The sequence below is a fragment of the Scyliorhinus torazame genome, chromosome 11, assembly GCF_047496885.1.
Source record: "Scyliorhinus torazame isolate Kashiwa2021f chromosome 11, sScyTor2.1, whole genome shotgun sequence".
Classification (NCBI taxonomy): domain Eukaryota; kingdom Metazoa; phylum Chordata; class Chondrichthyes; order Carcharhiniformes; family Scyliorhinidae; genus Scyliorhinus; species Scyliorhinus torazame.
Window position 1 is genome coordinate 29,610,360 of NC_092717.1, and position 17,394 is coordinate 29,627,753.

Below are 17,394 nucleotides of genomic sequence, written 5' to 3' on the forward strand. Positions count from 1 at the left end.
CATAGCTTTAAACTGAGGGGTAATAGATATAGGACAGAGGTCAGAGGTAGGTTCTTTACGCAAAGAGTAGTGAGGCCGTGGAATGCCCTACCTGCTACAGTAGTGAACTTGCCAACATTGAGGGCATTTAAAAGTTTATTGGATAAACATATGGATGATAATGGCATAGTGTAGGTTAGATGGCTTTTGTTTCGGTGCAACATCGTGGGCCGAAGGGCCTGTACTGCGCTGTATTGTTCTATTCTATGCTCTATGCTCTAACACTTGGCATGTTTTTCAACGGGTACTTCTGCTGAAATGGATAATACTGAAACAATTGTGTTGAATTTAATTTGTCTCTATATACAAGTAAAGTAACGTCCCGCATTTCGATGGTGAGGTAGACAGCGAGGTGCTGTTTTCACGACGCTAATGGCACATTGAGTGGTGCAACATGGACAACAACATATGGATATTTGTGTGTAGGCACATCTGCCACTCAGCCGAAAATGCAGCATCGTTTGTGCGTGTAGTCTCACCTTTATTTTGACAGGAAATCTGGGTCATTGTTGCTGGTCATGAGTTGGAGGCCATTGATGTTGTGAAGAGGTTTGCCATGTTTGGCAACAGAAACGGCATAGCCTCAACAAAGTTATTGCAGACAGCTGGTCTTTCTTTCCCTGAAATTGTGAATGGAATTACATAATTTCAATCAAACCTGACCACTTGCATTTCCAAAAAGAAAGCAGTAGTATGTTTTCTGAAGTGAATATCTAAAATACCTCACCAAAAAGGCGTGTATCCCCTCTGGTCGGAGATTAATCCCCACATCCTTATCTTTTGTTAGCTGACGGTCACATCCCCTTTTCTCATCTTCCCTTGTGGATATTGATGGATATTTGGAGGGGAGTAAGTCTGCAACATACGAACTTACAAATTAGGAGCAGGAGTAAGCCATTCGGCCCCTCAAGCCTGCTCCACAATTCAATAAGATCATGGCTGATCTCAGTCCCACATTCCTGTCTACCTGCTAACCTTTCACCCACTGTTTTAAAAAAAAAATTAGAGTATCCAATTCATTTTTTCCAATTAAGGGGCAATTTAGCATGGCCAATCCACCTACCCTGCACATCTTTGGGTTGTGGGGGCAAAACCCACGCAAACATAAGGAGACCCATACCATGCACAATAATCCAGATGCGATCTCACCAATGCCCTGTATAACTGAAGCATAACCTCCCTACTTTTGTAATCAATTCCCTTCAAAATAAATGATAACATTCTATTAGCTTTCCAAATTACTTGCTGTACCTGCACCCTACCCTTTTGTGATTCATGCACTAGGACACCCAGATCCCTCTGTATCTCAAAGCTCTGCAATCTCTTACCATTTAGTGTCATTGCTGGAATTGTGGTGATGGGAGATGGAGGATTTGCCCACAGGATGGCCCTTCTGAGCCTGGATGGAGGTAGACATCAATATGGTTCATTTTGATTCTGATACATCAACAGGGTTGTTTTTTCCCCCATTGATTACGGTGGAAAAGCATTTTTCTTTGGTCTAACATTTCCTGCTGATCGTGGAAAAGCATTTTTGACATTCTCTAGGAACCTTTCTGGATTTCTTTTGGATGGGAACTATGCTATTTAGATACCTTTCAGCTATGGGCTTATCCTTTAATGTTGCGATATTTCAAGAACAACTTTGAATGAGAAGGCTGCTCTGGGCTGGCATTTCTGTGGCAGTGCCACATGGGTCTTGTACTATCAGAGATGCCATCTTTCGACTTCCGGTGACGGCGGGCGGGAGGCAGCCGCGCGTTGGAGGGCTCCCGTTCGGGAACGGCATTGTCGGGGGTTAACGCCTGGGGCCAGCGAAGGCAGTAAAAGTCGGGATACAGCACAGAGAAGGGAAATGTCGAAGACCAGCAAAAAAAGCGCCGTGCAAAAAGCAGCTGAAAGTCCATCGGGGAGTGGAAAGGTCACCGCGGGGTCAGTAAAGAAAATGGAGGCTGGAGCACCAGGGGAGGCCGCATTGCTTACGGCTGAAGAAATAACTAAGGAGATGGCCGTGGAATTCGAAAGGCAGTTTACAAAACATATGGAGGCAATGAGACAGGAGATGGGGGCGGTTTTGAAAATGCTGGTGGAGGAGGCGATTACCCCGGTGAGGACGGCGGTGGCGAGCGCAGTGGCGGAGGTGCGGGAGCAAGGTGAGGCGCTGAAGGAAGTGGAAGAGACATTACTGCAGCACAGTGGTCAACTTACCTCGATGGGAAGGAAATGCGGAAGGTGATAGAGATCAGCAAGGATCTGCGAGGCAAAATGGAAGACCTGGAAAACAGATCCAGGCGACAGAATTTGAGGATTGAAGTTGAAGGACTTTTATTTCAGGACGGCAGAAGCAGCGGAGGAGTTTGTGAAGGCAGAAGGACTGTGGCAGAATTGAGAAATGGTCATGTACCAATGTAGCCCCATGACTGTATTTTTTATTTTTTGTTTCACTGCGTGCTGGTGTATGGGCTATAGGAGCCAACGTTGTATATATTTGGACAAGGGAAGAAATGGGACTTTCAGTCGGAATGAGGGTTCTTTGGGGTGTGGGTGTGTATGCGGGGTTTGTGTGCTAAAGGGGACTTCTGGGTTTTTCCTGGATCCCGGTAAGGTGGAAAGAGACCCGGGCGGGGGCCTCCACGCTGGCCGGTTTAAGCCGGCCAGTGATCGGGAGTGAGGTGGGGGGAGGGGCTGCGGCCATCGGAGCCTGGCAGAACCGGGTCCGAGGAGTATAGCCAGGGTGGAAAGTTGGGGGGAAGGAACCGAGGTTGGGGGAAGGAGTTTTACAAGAGGAAGTGGAGGGGAGGAGTTTCGGAGGGAGTGGGGTTTACAAATCTTGGGTGTCATTTACGGTACTCTTTTAGAGGTTGGATGGCATTGAGTGTCGTCGTGGGAGGATGGGGGTGGGGGGACTCTATAGGTTAATGGTTGTATGGGCGATTCCGGACTCCGTTCTCTTTTTCACCTTTGTTTTTTTTTCCACCGTGGGAGGGTTTGTTTTATTTGATGCTTATATTGACGGTTGGGTGGAGTGGTGGGAGGATGGGACCGTTGTTGATCTTAAGGTTATTGACTTTGTATTTGTTACCGTTTGCTGCCTGTTGGTGGGGTGTAAACTTTGATGGAAAATGTGAAAATGGAGAATAAAAACATTTTAAAAAAAAGAGATGCCATCTTTCAGATGAGGCGTTAATGAAAAAGGCTCCCCAAAGCACTTTTTGAAAAAGAGCATTGGAGTTTCTCTGTGTTCTGGCCCACATCTATGCCTCAGCATACACTGTCACAAAATGGTAGGATGCTATTGTCATAATATACACCAGTATATCATGGTGCAGACACACACTGATGGACACACAGCAAGACCAATCAACACACACAACACCGCAGCCAATCACCAGTTAGAGCACACTCACTATAAAGACATCAGAGTTCCCACTCTTTCTGGATGCAGCCTCCTAGAAGGACAGAGCTTACAGCTTACAGCACAGATCCTCACCATGTGCTGAGTGCATAGACTGGTTAGGACAGGCATAGGTCTTTAGTTTAATCTAACATCGTGTTAACCCACAGTGAAAGTATGTTCAACAGTTTCTAACTTGATAAAATAGTGTTGAACTATTTTAAGTGTTGGTGACCTGTATATGTTCCACGGATCCAGAGCACCCAACACATCATGATACCAGGAGTTGAGGGATAATAGAACTTCTTAGAACTACCTGCAAGTGATCTGCCTTCCACCAGCATACAGCCATCCTGCAAAATGGACAGCGTCCGCCCGCCGCCGCCGCTCCGCATCACCGGTAACCTCGGGGCCAACTGGAAGACATTCAAACAACGCTTCCAGCTCTACCTTGAAGCCACAGACCGGGAAGATGCCTCAGACACCAGGAAGATCGCTCTCTTCCTATCCACGGCTGGGGAACATGCCATCCACATGTTCAATTCTCTCACCTTTGCTGATGTTGAACATAAATCAAAATTCAAGGTGGTCCTCCTCAAGTTTGACAGTCACTGCAGCATAGAGGTGAATGAAAGTTTTGAGCGCTACGTGTTCCAACAGCATTTGCAGGATAAGGATGAACCTTTCCAGTCCTTTCTCACCCACCTCCGCATCCTTGCGCAGTCCTGTAATTACGGGCCCACCTCCGACTCCATGATACGCAACCAGATCGTTTTTGGTGTTCAGTCGGACCCCCTACGCCAGCAGCTCCTCAAGGTAAAGCAGCTCACCCCAAATAGACCGCCATCGAGACCTGCGTGCAACACGAACACGCCACTAGTCGGTATTCCCACATCCAAGCGACTGAAACAGCGTGGCAAGGTCCCCACGAGGCAGAACGGGTCCAAGCAATCGATCAACTCCAGGGCCTCAGCCTGGATGAGGGCGGCCACTTCGCGCGCTTTTCGCGGACTCCCGCGCTTGTGCGCACCGAACGAGGGGACGGCGACGAACGTACTGCGCAGGAGCGCACCACGTACGACCGCAACGCGCATGCGCGGTGGCGCAGCGAACGTACTGACGCTACAACGTGCGGCAATTGTGGCTCCGCTCACTTAAAGTGGCAATGCCCTGCCAAATCCCGACGATGCCTGAGATGTGGCAAACTTGGCCACTATGCTGCTTTATGCAGATCAGCTCAGCCTGCCAACTCATATCACTCCGAGGACCCAAAGGTGCCTTTTCGAGTCGGTATTGTTACAAAAAACAGGGTGTCCCCGAAGCAAAGAATCCAGCCTCTATCGGTATACAGCATCGATCCAGACGATGAGTGGTGTGTCACCCTGACGGTCAACCGGTCCCAAATACGATTCCGCCTGGACACTGGTGCCTCCGCCAATCTCATTGCGCGGTCTGACCTCCAAAACCTTTGTGTCAAACCAGCCATCTTCCCATCAGCCTGCCCGCTATTAGATTATAATGGCAATGCCATTGCTGCCAGCGGCTCGTGCCAACTTGAAGTGACGCACAGGTCACGCAAAGCCATCCTTCCCTTTGAAATCGTGGGCTCCTTGAAAGCCTCCCTGCTTGGCGCGCAGGCATGCAAGCTGTTGAACCTAATTCAGAGAGTTCACTCTCTCTCTCCTGATGATGCGTCTGCCTTTCAGGACACCGACTTCAGGGCGCAGCTCAATGCCATTATCAACCAGTACCACAACGTCATCGAGGGCATGGGCACGCTCCCGTATACCTACAAGGTTTTATTAAAACCGAGTGCCACGCCTGTGGTGCACGCACCTCGCAGGGTCCCAGCACCCCTTAAGGGCCACCTCAAGCAGCAGCTGCAGGACCTCCAGAACCAAGGAGTGATTTCCAAAGTCACGGAACCAACCGACTGGGTCAGTTCCATGGTATGTGTAAAAAAGCCTTCCGGCGAATTGAGAATTTGCATTGATCCCAAGGATCTAAATCGCAATATCATGAGGGAGCATTATCCAATTCCCAAGCGCGAAGAGCTCACATGTGAGATGGCTCGCGCCAAGCTCTTTACCAAACTCGACGCCTCAAAAGGATTCTGGCAAATCCAGCTCGATAAATCCAGCAGGAGACTTTGCACATTTAATACCCCCTTTGGCAGATATTGTTACAACAGGATGCCGTTTGGGATCATAGCTGCATCAGAAGCGTTCCATAGGATTATGGAACAAATGATGGAAGGCATTGAAGGTGTTCGCGTCTATCGATGACATAATCATTTGGTCCACCACCCCGCAGGAGCATGTTAGTCGCCTCCAGCGCGTATTCAGACGTATACATGAGCATGGCCTCCGCCTTAACAGGGCCAAATTCTCGTTTGGTCAGACAGAACTCAAGTTCCTCGGGTACCACATCTCCCAATTGGGTGTGCAACTGGATGCGGACAAGGTAGCTGCCATCACAGCTATGAAAACACCAGAGGACAAGAAGGCGGTCCTCCGATTTCTGGGCATGGTCAGTTTTTTAGGGAAATTTATCCCTAACCTCGCCTCTCATACCAAGGCTCTCAGGAAACTGGTCAGGAAGACGACAGACTTCCAATGGCTCCCTGCCCACGAGCGCGAATGGAGAGAACTCAAAACAAAACTGACCACGGCCCTGATCTTAGCTTTCTTTGATCCAGCGAAGGAGACCAAAATTTCGACCGATGCCAGTCAATCCGGCATTGGGGCAGTGCTCCTTCAACGTGATGAGGCCTCATCATGGGCCCCCGTTGCATATGCGTCACGTGCGATGACCCCCACGGAGCAGCGGTACGCGCAGATAGAAAAGGAGTGCCTGGGCCTTCTGACCGGTGTGGTTAAGTTTCACGATTATGTCTACGGACTTCCTCAATTCACCGTCGAGACCGACCATCGCCTGCTGGTCAATATAATACAGAAAGACTTGAACAACATGACGCCTTGCCTCCAGCGTATTCTTCTCAAGCTCTGGTGGCAATATGACCTCCAGCTGGTATACACCCCAAGCAAAGACCTCATCATTGCTGACGCTCTCTCCAGGGCAGTCAACACTCCATGTGACCCAGCGGGATTTGTCTGCCAGGTTGACGCCCATGTGGCATTCACGGCCTCCAATCTATCTGCCACGGATGAACGCCTCATCCAAATTCGCCGCGAGACGGCGGCTGACCCCTTGCTACAGCGTGTCATGCGCCACCTAACGGACGGGTGGCTCAAGGGCCAATGCCTTCAGTTCTATGATGTCAGAGATGATCTGGCAGTAGTAGACGGAGTTCTTCTAAAACTGGACCGCATTGTCATCCCGCATAGCATGCGCCAGTTTGTCCTGGAGCAACTACACGAGGGCCACCTTGGCGTGGAGAAGTGCCGCCAACGGGCCCGAGAGGCAGTGTACTGGCCCTGCATTAATGAGGACAAAGCCAACACAGTGCTCAACTGCCCCACTTGTCAACGCTTCCAGCCGGTCCAACCTCGTGAGAACCTGCAGCCCCATGAGTTGGTCACGTCACCATAGACCAAGGTGGGCATCGACCTGTTCCACGCGCTGGGTAGAGACTATGTCCTGATCGTTGACTACTTTTCAAATTACCCAGAGGTGATACGGTTGCACGACATCACCTCGTCTGCAGTCATTCGTGCATGTAAAGAAACCTTTGCTCGACACGGCATCCCGCTCACGGTTATGTCGGACAATGGCCCCTGCTTCGTCAGCCAGGAATGGTCCAACTTTGCCAGGCGGTACAATTTTGCCCATGTGACATCCAGTCCCCTGTACCCCCAATGCAATGGCAAAGCGGAGAAGGGAGTACATATAGTCAAACGGCTCCTATGCAATGCTGCTGATGCTGGGTCCGATTTCTACCTTGCCTTGCTGGCCTATCGCTCCACCCCACTGTCCACTGGCCTGTCGCCAGCCCAGTTACTCATGGGTCGTACCCTGAGGACGACGGTGCCGTCCATCCATGTCCCAGACCTCGACCACGTTCCGGTCCTTCACCGGTTGCAGCTGTCTCGTGCACAGCACAAGGCGGCTCATGACTCCCGTGCAGCTGATCGCCCTGCTCTGGCTCCAGATGACAACGTCCGCGTCCATCTTCCGGATGGTGTGAGTTCTCCCAGTGAGCCAGAGAGAAGACAGAGCCAGGAGTGAGACACAGCTAAGAGTGAGTTTGGGAATTTGAATCGAGGTGGGAATTCGAAGCTGGGTGGGGAGGAAGTGCGTTTTATCCCTGGTAAGTGACTGGTATGTAGTGTTTCTGTTTTTCTGTTTCTTTTCATTGGTATATTTATTTTTTTTCTTCGTTGTTTATTTATTTATTTAATTTTTGGGGGGGGAAATTGAAATTGTTGAAGTTAACCGAAGGTTTAAGACATGGCAGGAGATCTCAGACCTGTGTCATGCTCCTCGTGTGCGATGTGGGAGCTCAGGGACACGTCCACTGTCCCTGGCTCCTTCACGTGCAAGAAGTGTGTCCAGTTGCAGCTCCTGTTAGACCGCTTGACGGCTCTGGAGCTGCGGATGGACTCACTTTGGAGCGTCCGCGATGCTGAGGACGTCGTGGATAGCACGTTTAGCAAGTTGGTCACACCGCAGGTGAAAGGTACTGAGGGAGATAGTAAATGGGTGACCAAAAGACAGAGCAAGAGTAGGAAGGCAGTGCAGGTGTCCTCTGCGGTCATCTCCCAGCAAAACAGATATACCGCTTTGGATACTGTTGAGAGAGATGGCTCACCAGGGGAAGGCAGCAGCAGCCAGGTTCATGGCACCGTAGCTGGCTCTGCTGCGCAGCTGGGCAGGAAGAAGAATCGCAGGGCTATAGTGATAGGGGACTCAATTGTAAGGGGAATAGACAGGCGGTTCTGCGGACGCAATCGAGACTCCAGGATGGTATGTTGCCTCCCTGGTGCAAGGGTCAAGGATGTCTCGGAGCGGCTGCAGGACATTCTGGGGGGGGGGTGGAGGGTGAACAGCCAGCTGTCATGGTGCACATAGGCACCAACGATATAGGTAAAAAATGGGATGAGGTCCTACAAGTTGAATTTAGGGAGCTAGGAGTTAAACTAAAAAGTAGGACCTCAAAGGTAGTAATCTCAGGATTGCTACCAGTGCCACGAGCTAGTCAGAGTAGGAATGTCAGGATAGAGAGGATGAATACGTGGCACGAGAGATGGTGCAAGAGGGAGGGATTCAAATTCCTGGGAAATTGGAACCGGTTCTGGGGAAGGTGGGACCAGTACAAACCGGACGGTCTGCACCTGGGCAGGACTGGAACCGATGTCCTAGGGGGGGTGTTTGCTAGAGCTGTTGGGGAGAGTTTAAACGAATGTGGCAGGGGGATGGGAACCGATGCAGGAAGTTGGAAGGTAGTAAAACAGGGACAGAAATAAAAGGCAGTAAGGGGAAAGTGTAAGGCAGAGAAGCCATAGTCAAAAATCAAAAAGGGCGACAGTACAAGGTACAGTGACTGAGGGGAGCTCAGTGAATAGGACCAGGAATACTAAAAGAAGTAAAACGGGAAGTGAAAACATTAATGGTAAGCGACGCGGCAGGTTGTTACAGGAAGATATGGGTTCGACGACAAGGAAAATTAGGAGAGAGGTTAAGAGGAAATATAACTTAGGAGAGGTTACTGATCGAGGTGTTAAGATTCAGAACAGAGGTAAAAAAAGCCAACATAAGTGTACTTTACCTGAATGCTCGTAGTATTCGGAATAAGGTAAATGAGTTGATGGCGCAAATCATCGTGAATGACTATGATTTAGTGGCCATTACTGAAACATGGTTAAAGGATGGTCACGACTGGGAGTTAAATATCCGAGGGTATCAAACCTTTCGGAAGGACAGAGTGGATGGTAAGGGAGGTGGTGTAGCTCTGTTATTTAAGGATGACATCCGGGCAACAGTAAGGGATGACATCGGTGCTCTGGAGGATAAGGTTGAATCCATTTGGGTGGAAATCAGGAATAGTAAGGCGAAAAAGTCACTGATAGGAGTAATCTATAGGCCACCAAATAGTAACATTATGGTGGGGCAGGCAATAAACAAAGAAATAACAGATGCATGTAGAAATGGTACAGCAGTTATCATGGGGGATTTTAATCTACATGTCGATTGGTTTAACCAGGTCGGTCAAGGCAGCCTTGAGGAGGAGTTTATAGAATGTATCCGCGATAGTTTCCTCGAACAGTATGTAATGGAACCTACGAGGGAACAAGCGGTCCTAGATCTGGTCCTGTGTAATGAGACAGGATTGATTCAGGATCTCATAGTTAGGGATCCTCTCGGAAGGAGCGATCACAATATGGTGGAATTTAAAATACAGATGGAGGGTGAGAAGGTAAAATCAAGCACCAGAGTTTTGTGCTTAAACAAAGGCGATTACAATGGGATGAGAGGAGAACTAGCTAAGGTAGACTGGGAGCAAAGACTTTATAGTGAAATAGTTGAGAAACAGTGGAGAACCTTCCAAGTGATTTTTCACAGTGCTCAGCAAAGGTTTATACCAACAAAAAGGAAGGGCGGTAAAAAGAGGGAAAATCGACCGTGGATATCTAAGGAAATAAGGGAGAGTATCAAATTGAAGGAAAAAACATACAAAGTAGCAAAGATCAGTGGGAGACTAGAGGACTGGGAAATCTTTAGGGGCAACAGAAAGCTACTAAAAAAGCTATAAAGAGTAAGATAGATTATGAGAGTAAACTTGCTCAGAATATAAAAAACAGATAGTAAAAGTTTTTACAAATACATAAAACAAAAAAGAGTGGCTAAGGTAAATATTGGTCCTTTAGAGGATGAGAAGGGAGATTTAGTAATGGGAGATGAGGAAATGGCTGAGGAACTGAACAGGTTTTTTGGGTCGGTCTTCACAGTGGAGGACACAAATAACATGCCAGTGACTGATGGAAATGAGGCTATGACAGGTGAGGACCTTGAGAGGATTGTTATCACCAAGGAGGTAGTGATGGGCAAGCTAATGGGGCTAAAGGTAGACAAGTCTCCTGGACCTGATGGAATGCATCCCAGAGTGCTAAAAGAGATGGCTAGGGAAATTGCAAATGCACTAGTGATAATTTACCAAAATTCACTAGACTCTGGGGTGGTCCCGGCGGATTGGAAATCAGCAAACGTGACACCAATGTTTAAAAAAGGAGGTAGGCAGAAAGCGGGTAATTATAGGCCAGTGAGCTTAACTTCGGTAGTAGGGAAGATGCTGGAATCTATCATCAAGGAAGGAATAGCGAGGCATCTGGATGGAAATTGTCCCATTGGACAGACGCAGCATGGGTTCATAAAGGGCAGGTCATGCCTAACTAATTTAGTGGAATTTTTTGAGGACATTAACAGTGCAGTAGATAACGGGGAGCCAATGGATGTGGTGTATCTGGATTTCCAGAAAGCCTTTGACAAGGTGCCACACAAAAGGTTGTTGCATAAGATAAAGATGCATGGCATTAAGGGGAAAGTAGTAGCATGGATAGAGGATTGGTTAATTAATAGAAAGCAAAGAGTGGGGATTAATGGGTGTTTCTCTGGTTGGCAATCAGTAGCTAGTGGTGTCCCTCAGGGATCAGTGTTGGGCCCACAACTGTTCACAATTTACATAGATGATTTGGAGTTGGGGACCAAGGGCAATGTGTCCAGGTTTGCAGACGACACTAAGATAAGTGGTAAAGCAAAAAGTGCAGAGGATACTAGAAGTCTGCAGAGGGATTTGGATAGGCTGAGTGAATGGGCTAGGGTCTGGCAGATGGAATACAATGTTGACAAATGTGAGGTTATCCATTTTGGTAGGAATAACAGCAAAAGGGATTATTATTTAAATGATAGAATATTAAAACATGCTGCTGTGCAGAGAGACCTGGGTGTGCTAGTGCATGAGTCGCAAAAAGTTGGTTTTCAGGTGCAACAGGTGATTAAGAAGGCAAATGGAATTTTGTCCTTCATTGCTAGAGGGATGGAGTTTAAGACTAGGGAGGTTCTGCTGCAATTGTATAAGGTGTTAGTGAGGCCACACCTGGAGTATTGTGTTCAGTTTTGGTCTCCTTACTTGAGAAAGGACGTACTGGCACTGGAGGGTGTGCAGAGGAGATTCACTAGGTTAATCCCAGAGCTGAAGGGGTTGGACTACGAGGAGAGGTTGACTAGACTGGGACTGTACTCGTTGGAATTTAGAAGGATGAGGGGGGATCTTATAGAAACATATAAGATTATGAAGGGAATAGATAGGATAGATGCGGGCAGGTTGTTTCCACTGGCGGGTGAAAGCAGAACTAGGGGGCATAGCCTCAAAATAAGGGGCAGTAGATTTAGGACTGAGTTTAGGAGGAACTTCTTCACCCAAAGGGTTGTGAATCTATGGAATTCCTTGCCCAGTGAAGCAGTTGAGGCTCCATTAAATGTTTTTACGATAAAGATAGATAGTTTTTTGAAGAATAAAGGGATTAAGGGTTATGGTGTTCGGGCCGGAAAGTTGAGCTGAGTCCACAAAAGATCAGCCACGATCTCATTGAATAGTGGAGCAGGCTCGAGGGGCCAGATGGCCTACTCCTGCTCCTAGTTCTTATGTTCTTATTATGTTCTTATGGTGGCTGGTCTGCAACCACTGTTGTCCTTCGGCAGGTGGCCCCCCGCTCATTCCTGGTTTGTCTACCGGATGGCTCTATTCTGCGCCGCAATCAACGCGTCCTTCGTCTCGTTCCCCGCTCGCCACGTGATCCTCCACTGTCGCCTCGCCCTCCTGTTGACCCTGCCACGGACTATGCAGAGCTCCCTGTCACTCTGCATCCCCCTGACTCTGACGCAGTCCAGCCCGTTCCTGAACCGGCGGCTCTCGACCCACCCTTGAGGCGGTCAACCAGAATTTGTCGCCCACCTCAGAGACTTAATTTATGAACTTTGCGGACTTATAGACTTTCTGATTTGTTTTGTTGCTTTGTTTGATCGTTTCCCTGGTTTGTATATAGTGTTGATCTCGTTATTCTTGTTGCATACTGCTTCTCTGCACCAGGCACCTTCCCATGTAAATAGCTTAGTTCTCATGTACGTAGTCCTGTAAATATGTCTTCACACCCCGCACGTAGTTCGGAACATTCTCACCATACATTATTTATTGCCACACACTACATTCTTTTATAAAAGGGGGGGATGTCATAATATACACCAGTATATCATAGTGCAGATACACACACACTGATGGACACACAGCGGGACCAATCAACACACACAACACCGCAGCCAATCACCAGTTAGAGCACACGCACTATAAAGACAGGGGGCATCAGAGTTCCTGCTCTTTCGGGATGCAGCCTCCTAGAAGGACAGAGCTTACAGCTTACAGCACAGATCTTCACCATGTGCTGAGTGCATAGACTGGTTAGGACAGGCATAGGTCTTTAGTTTAATCTAACATCGTGTGAACCCATAGTGAAAGTATGTTCACCAGTTTCTAACTTAATAAAATAGTGTTGCACTATTTTAAGTGTTGGTGGCCTGTATGTGTTCCATGGATCCAGAGTACCCAAGACATCAGCTGTTAGAATGAATGGTTTTTTTTGCACAAATGAAAACAAACTGGCAAGCATTTCGTAAACCATGTTTGGACAGCAACTAAGAGAAAGAAAGGAACAGGACAGAATAGGGAAGAAGGTGTTCTTTGCAATTGATACATTTAGTCGCCAGGGTGCTGTAACCAGGCTAGTCACAGATGAGGTGTAAAGAAGCAACTGCAAGAGAGAGGCAGCCAACCTCAGGAAACAGCTCAGCTCGAGATGAAGTGCTGAAGGCAAAAGCTAGTTTGTGCAAAAGATTATTTACTTCGCTGAACTGAAGATCAGTCCCAAGACCTGGTCACATTGGCTGTACAGAGTGATAGTCACTGGCTAGATTTGACCAATAGATTTGTTGTTGTTGTTTGGGAAACTCAGGGGGTCGCAGTACAGTTTAGGATTACGGTGGGGAAACAGATGCTTTTGGGTTTTCAGTCTTTGCGGGACTAAGTGCTTACAGTTAATGTGCCAAAGTATAAGATTGTTCTCTGTAGTGTTTCATTATCTTTCTTCTACTTTAATAAATATTTTTATTATTGTTTAATGACAGAGAGGTTTGAGTTCCACAGATGTTTCTCACTTATATCTTAAAAAACCACACTATGCAAAACCAGTGTTTCAGGTTGGAACACTCGTGCACATAACATGTGCAGGGTTTCGTAACACCTAAAACGGATGATCTGGACAATTATTTAATTAGCATTTGTGGGAGTGTGCAAATTGGCTGCTGTGTCCCCTTTACTGCCCATTGACTACTTTTCAAATAATCATACATTGACTGTCTAACACCTTGGAGCAACATGAGGTCATGAAAGGCTCCATACAAATACAAGGGGCGGGATTCTCCACTCCCACGCCGAAGTGGCCGCGCCATCGTGAACGCCATCGAGGTTCACGACGGTGCGGAACGGCCCCGGTCCCGACCGATTCAGGCCCCGACAATGGGCCAGGATAGGCGCCGCGTCATCTACACGCGCCAGGCCTTGTCGCCCGCGTAAAAGCGGCGCCGAATAGATGACGCGGCCGGCTCCGCATAACGGACGTCATCCACGCATGCGTGGTTGCCGTCCTCTCTAAGTCCGCCCCGCAAGAAGATGGGGGACGGATCTTGTGGGGCCGCGGAAGGAAGGAGGTCCTCCTTCAGAGAGGACGGCCCGACGATCGGTGGGCACCGATCGCGGGCCACCCCACATTCCAGGTGAAGCCCGGTGCAGGATCCCCCCTCGCCCCCCCACAGGCCGCCCCCCCAGCGTTCACGCACCGCCCACTGCAGCGACCAGGTGTGGACGGCGCTGGGGGAACCCGCCGTTTTGGCCTGGCCGCTCGGCCCATCCGGGCTTCAGAATAGCGGGGGTGCCGGAGAATCGCCATTTTCGGTGTCTCCGGCGATCCTGCGGCCCGCGAAACTCGACCAGGCCGTTCCCGCCGCTTGGGAGAATCACGGGACCGCGTCGGACCGGCGTCCCCAGAAATTTTGGCGGCCCAGGCGATTCTCCCAACCGGCGTGGGAGTGGAGAATCGCGCCCAAGATTTTCATTTGATTCAGCTGCTCTTTTCAACCATTCAGAAAGGCCCTCCATTGCCCTCCCATTGTATCTTAACCAATCACGGAAGTTTCATTTACAGAATTCGATCTGCAGGTCTTTCCTTGAGTTGATTAAATATGTGGGGCAGCACGGTGGCGCAGTGGTAGCTCTGCTGCCTCACGGCGCCGAGGTCCCAGGTTCGATCCCGGCTCTGGGTCACTGTCCGTGTGGAGTTTTCACATTCTCCCCGTGTTTGCGTGGGTTTCGTCCCCACAATTCAAAGATGTGCAGGGTAAGTGGATTGGCCACGTTAAACTGCCCCTTAATTGGAAAAAAATGAATTGGGTACTCTAAATTTTTTTTTTTAATGTCCAAAATGTACCTTTCACAAGTCTAACCCACTGTCCCCTTGTTCCATTTTTGTGATTAAGTTTAAAGTTTTTTCAGATTTCTTCTTCATCCCAGAAATGATCTCGGGGAAGTCGGTGATGTAGTGGTAATGTCAGTGGACTGGTGATCCAGAAACCCAGGCTAATTCTCTGGGGTATACAGCTTTGAATCCCACCATGACAGGTGGTGGAATACTAATTCAATGAATAAGTCTGGAATTGAAAGCGAGCCTCAGTAATGGCGACTATAAAACCATCATCAATTGTTGTAAAAATCCATCTGGTTCACTAATGTCATTTGAGGAGGGAAATCTGCTACCCTTACCTGGTCTGGTCTATATGTGACTCCAAACCCAGAACAGTGTGGTTGACTCTTAACTGCCCTCTGAAATGACCCAACAAGCCAACCCTTGAAGTGAAGGGACGGGTTACCAAGGGGTCAGCAGTTTAGTGGTTAAAAAAACATAATATTGAAAATACTGTGCTGTTGTTTAGTGACAGGGGTCCAGAAACACTTAGAGAGATAGGGAAACACAAAAGGATAGTCTGTAATGATCGCTGGGATAAAGGATGAGTTTGAGACATTTTCCGGTATTTGTATTGAAGTATTTCCAATCTTTTTTCTAGTGAAAGATTATAGAGGCATGGATACAGTGGATGGGCACGCATGCTTTGCCAGGGTGGAGGGGCCTGTCACTAGAGGACATAGGTTTAAGGTCCGTGGGGCAAAGTTTAGAGGAGATGTGCGAGGCAGGTTTTTTACACAGAGGATGGTGAGTGCCTGGAGGGTGCTGCCAGGGGAGGTTGTGGAAGCAGATACATTAACGGCGTTCAAAAGACATCTCGCCAAATACATGGATAGGATGGGCATAGAAAGATATGGCACTAGGAAGTGCTGAGGGTTTTGGCCAAGGGTGGTATCATGACCGGTACAGGCTTGGAGGGTCGAAGGGTTTGTTCCTGTGCTGTATTGTTCTTTGTTCTTTGTAATGTAATTCATTTTTTCTTGTTTAATGAACATGTTATTATTTGTGTTGACAGCACACAGGCAGATTCCTCTGAATATATTCAGTAACTGAGTTACAAAGTTAGGGGGCTCGATTCTCCAAAAATGGGGCTCTGTCCTTTACTCCCCAGTTTCCTGCAAAAAATAAAAGGCGATTCACTTACCTTCAGGGGGCTGGCAGGGACCCGGAATGCTTTACGCAGCTTTAGCTGTGGGTACGGACCCCCACACTTCCGGTTCCAAGTCCGCGCATGTGCACGCCGGCGGCCTCCAGCGGCTGCACCGAGCGCCATGAAGGACTCGGACCAACACGGACAATGTAGGCCCCCCAATCGGCCAAGCGCCGCTGCATCGGGCTGGCCCGATCGCTGCCCCGGTGCTCGATTTCCCCCCCCTCCCCCCAGGGCAGCCGCAAATGAGTCTGCAGCCACCGTGCGAGAGTCCCAACTGGCCATACATGGTTAGAACCACGCCGTCGGGAACTCGGCTTACTGGGAGCGGAGTATCACTGGGATGACCTCTGGCAATGGTCCCCCAGCCGCGAGCCGTAAATCGTGGACAAGTGATTCTCCAGGGCCCGGAGAATCGCCGGAGCGCCACCGGGCCCGATTCGCCAAACGCTATTTCAGCGGGGGGCTGCGGAGATTCCAGCCCAGGATCTATCAAGCCAGGTTTCACTCTGGGATCTGACTTGTCCAGTGTTAACATCTGCTGGGATCATAACATGTATAGAGAGACACTATCTTAGGTAATAGATTACTATCTCATATAATACATAATATCCTTTCATGGGTGACAAGAACTGGATTAAGTGTTTAAGATGTAGTTGACAACAACGTAATTGCACTGTAAAGTCTGATCAGGAGCACTGCAGGAAGCTGTTCTGCGCTTCGATTGCTTAAGTTAGTTACTGCAATCACAATGCCATCACTATTCTGTCACAGACTGGTAGGACATGGCTCCTCGAGTCTGCACCGGCCCTTGGAAAGAGCACCCTACTTAAATCCACACCTCCACCCTATCCCCGTAAGCCAGTAACTCCATCTAACCTTTTAGACACTAAGGGGCAATTTACCATGTCCTATCCACCTATCCACACATCTTTGGACTGTGGGAGGAAACCGGAGCACCCGGAGGAAACCCACGCAGGCATGGGGAGAAAGTGCAAACTCCACACAGTCACCCGAGGCGGGAATTGAACCCGGTTCCTGGAGTTGCGAGGCAGCAGTGCTAACCTTTGTGCCACCATGCTGCTTTGTGTGGTTGTCACGAGCAAATGCCACCCCCTCCCAACCCTCCAAATGCATGCAGTCTTTGGCATTGAGCCTTGTTGCCCTTTGAGGACGGCTCAAGGTTATTTTTGAATCATACAAACTATGTACAAGTTACCTTGCCAGGGTACAAGTTACCTCACCCAGGTACAAGTTACCTCACCCGGGTACAAGTTACCTCGCCC

At 48.8% G+C, this 17,394-nt stretch overlaps 1 long non-coding RNA gene across 5 annotated transcripts in view; it reads right to left on the reverse strand.

Annotated features, from left to right (window-relative positions):
• Nucleotides 1-17,394, reverse strand: part of LOC140385208 (uncharacterized) — a 348,523-nt gene that overhangs the window by 20,497 nt on the left and 310,632 nt on the right. For all 5 annotated transcript variants that reach the window (XR_011933315.1, XR_011933316.1, XR_011933312.1 and 2 more), the window contains one exon: nt 519-659. This is a non-coding gene — a long non-coding RNA (uncharacterized lncRNA). The remainder of the gene's footprint in view (nt 1-518; nt 660-17,394) is intronic.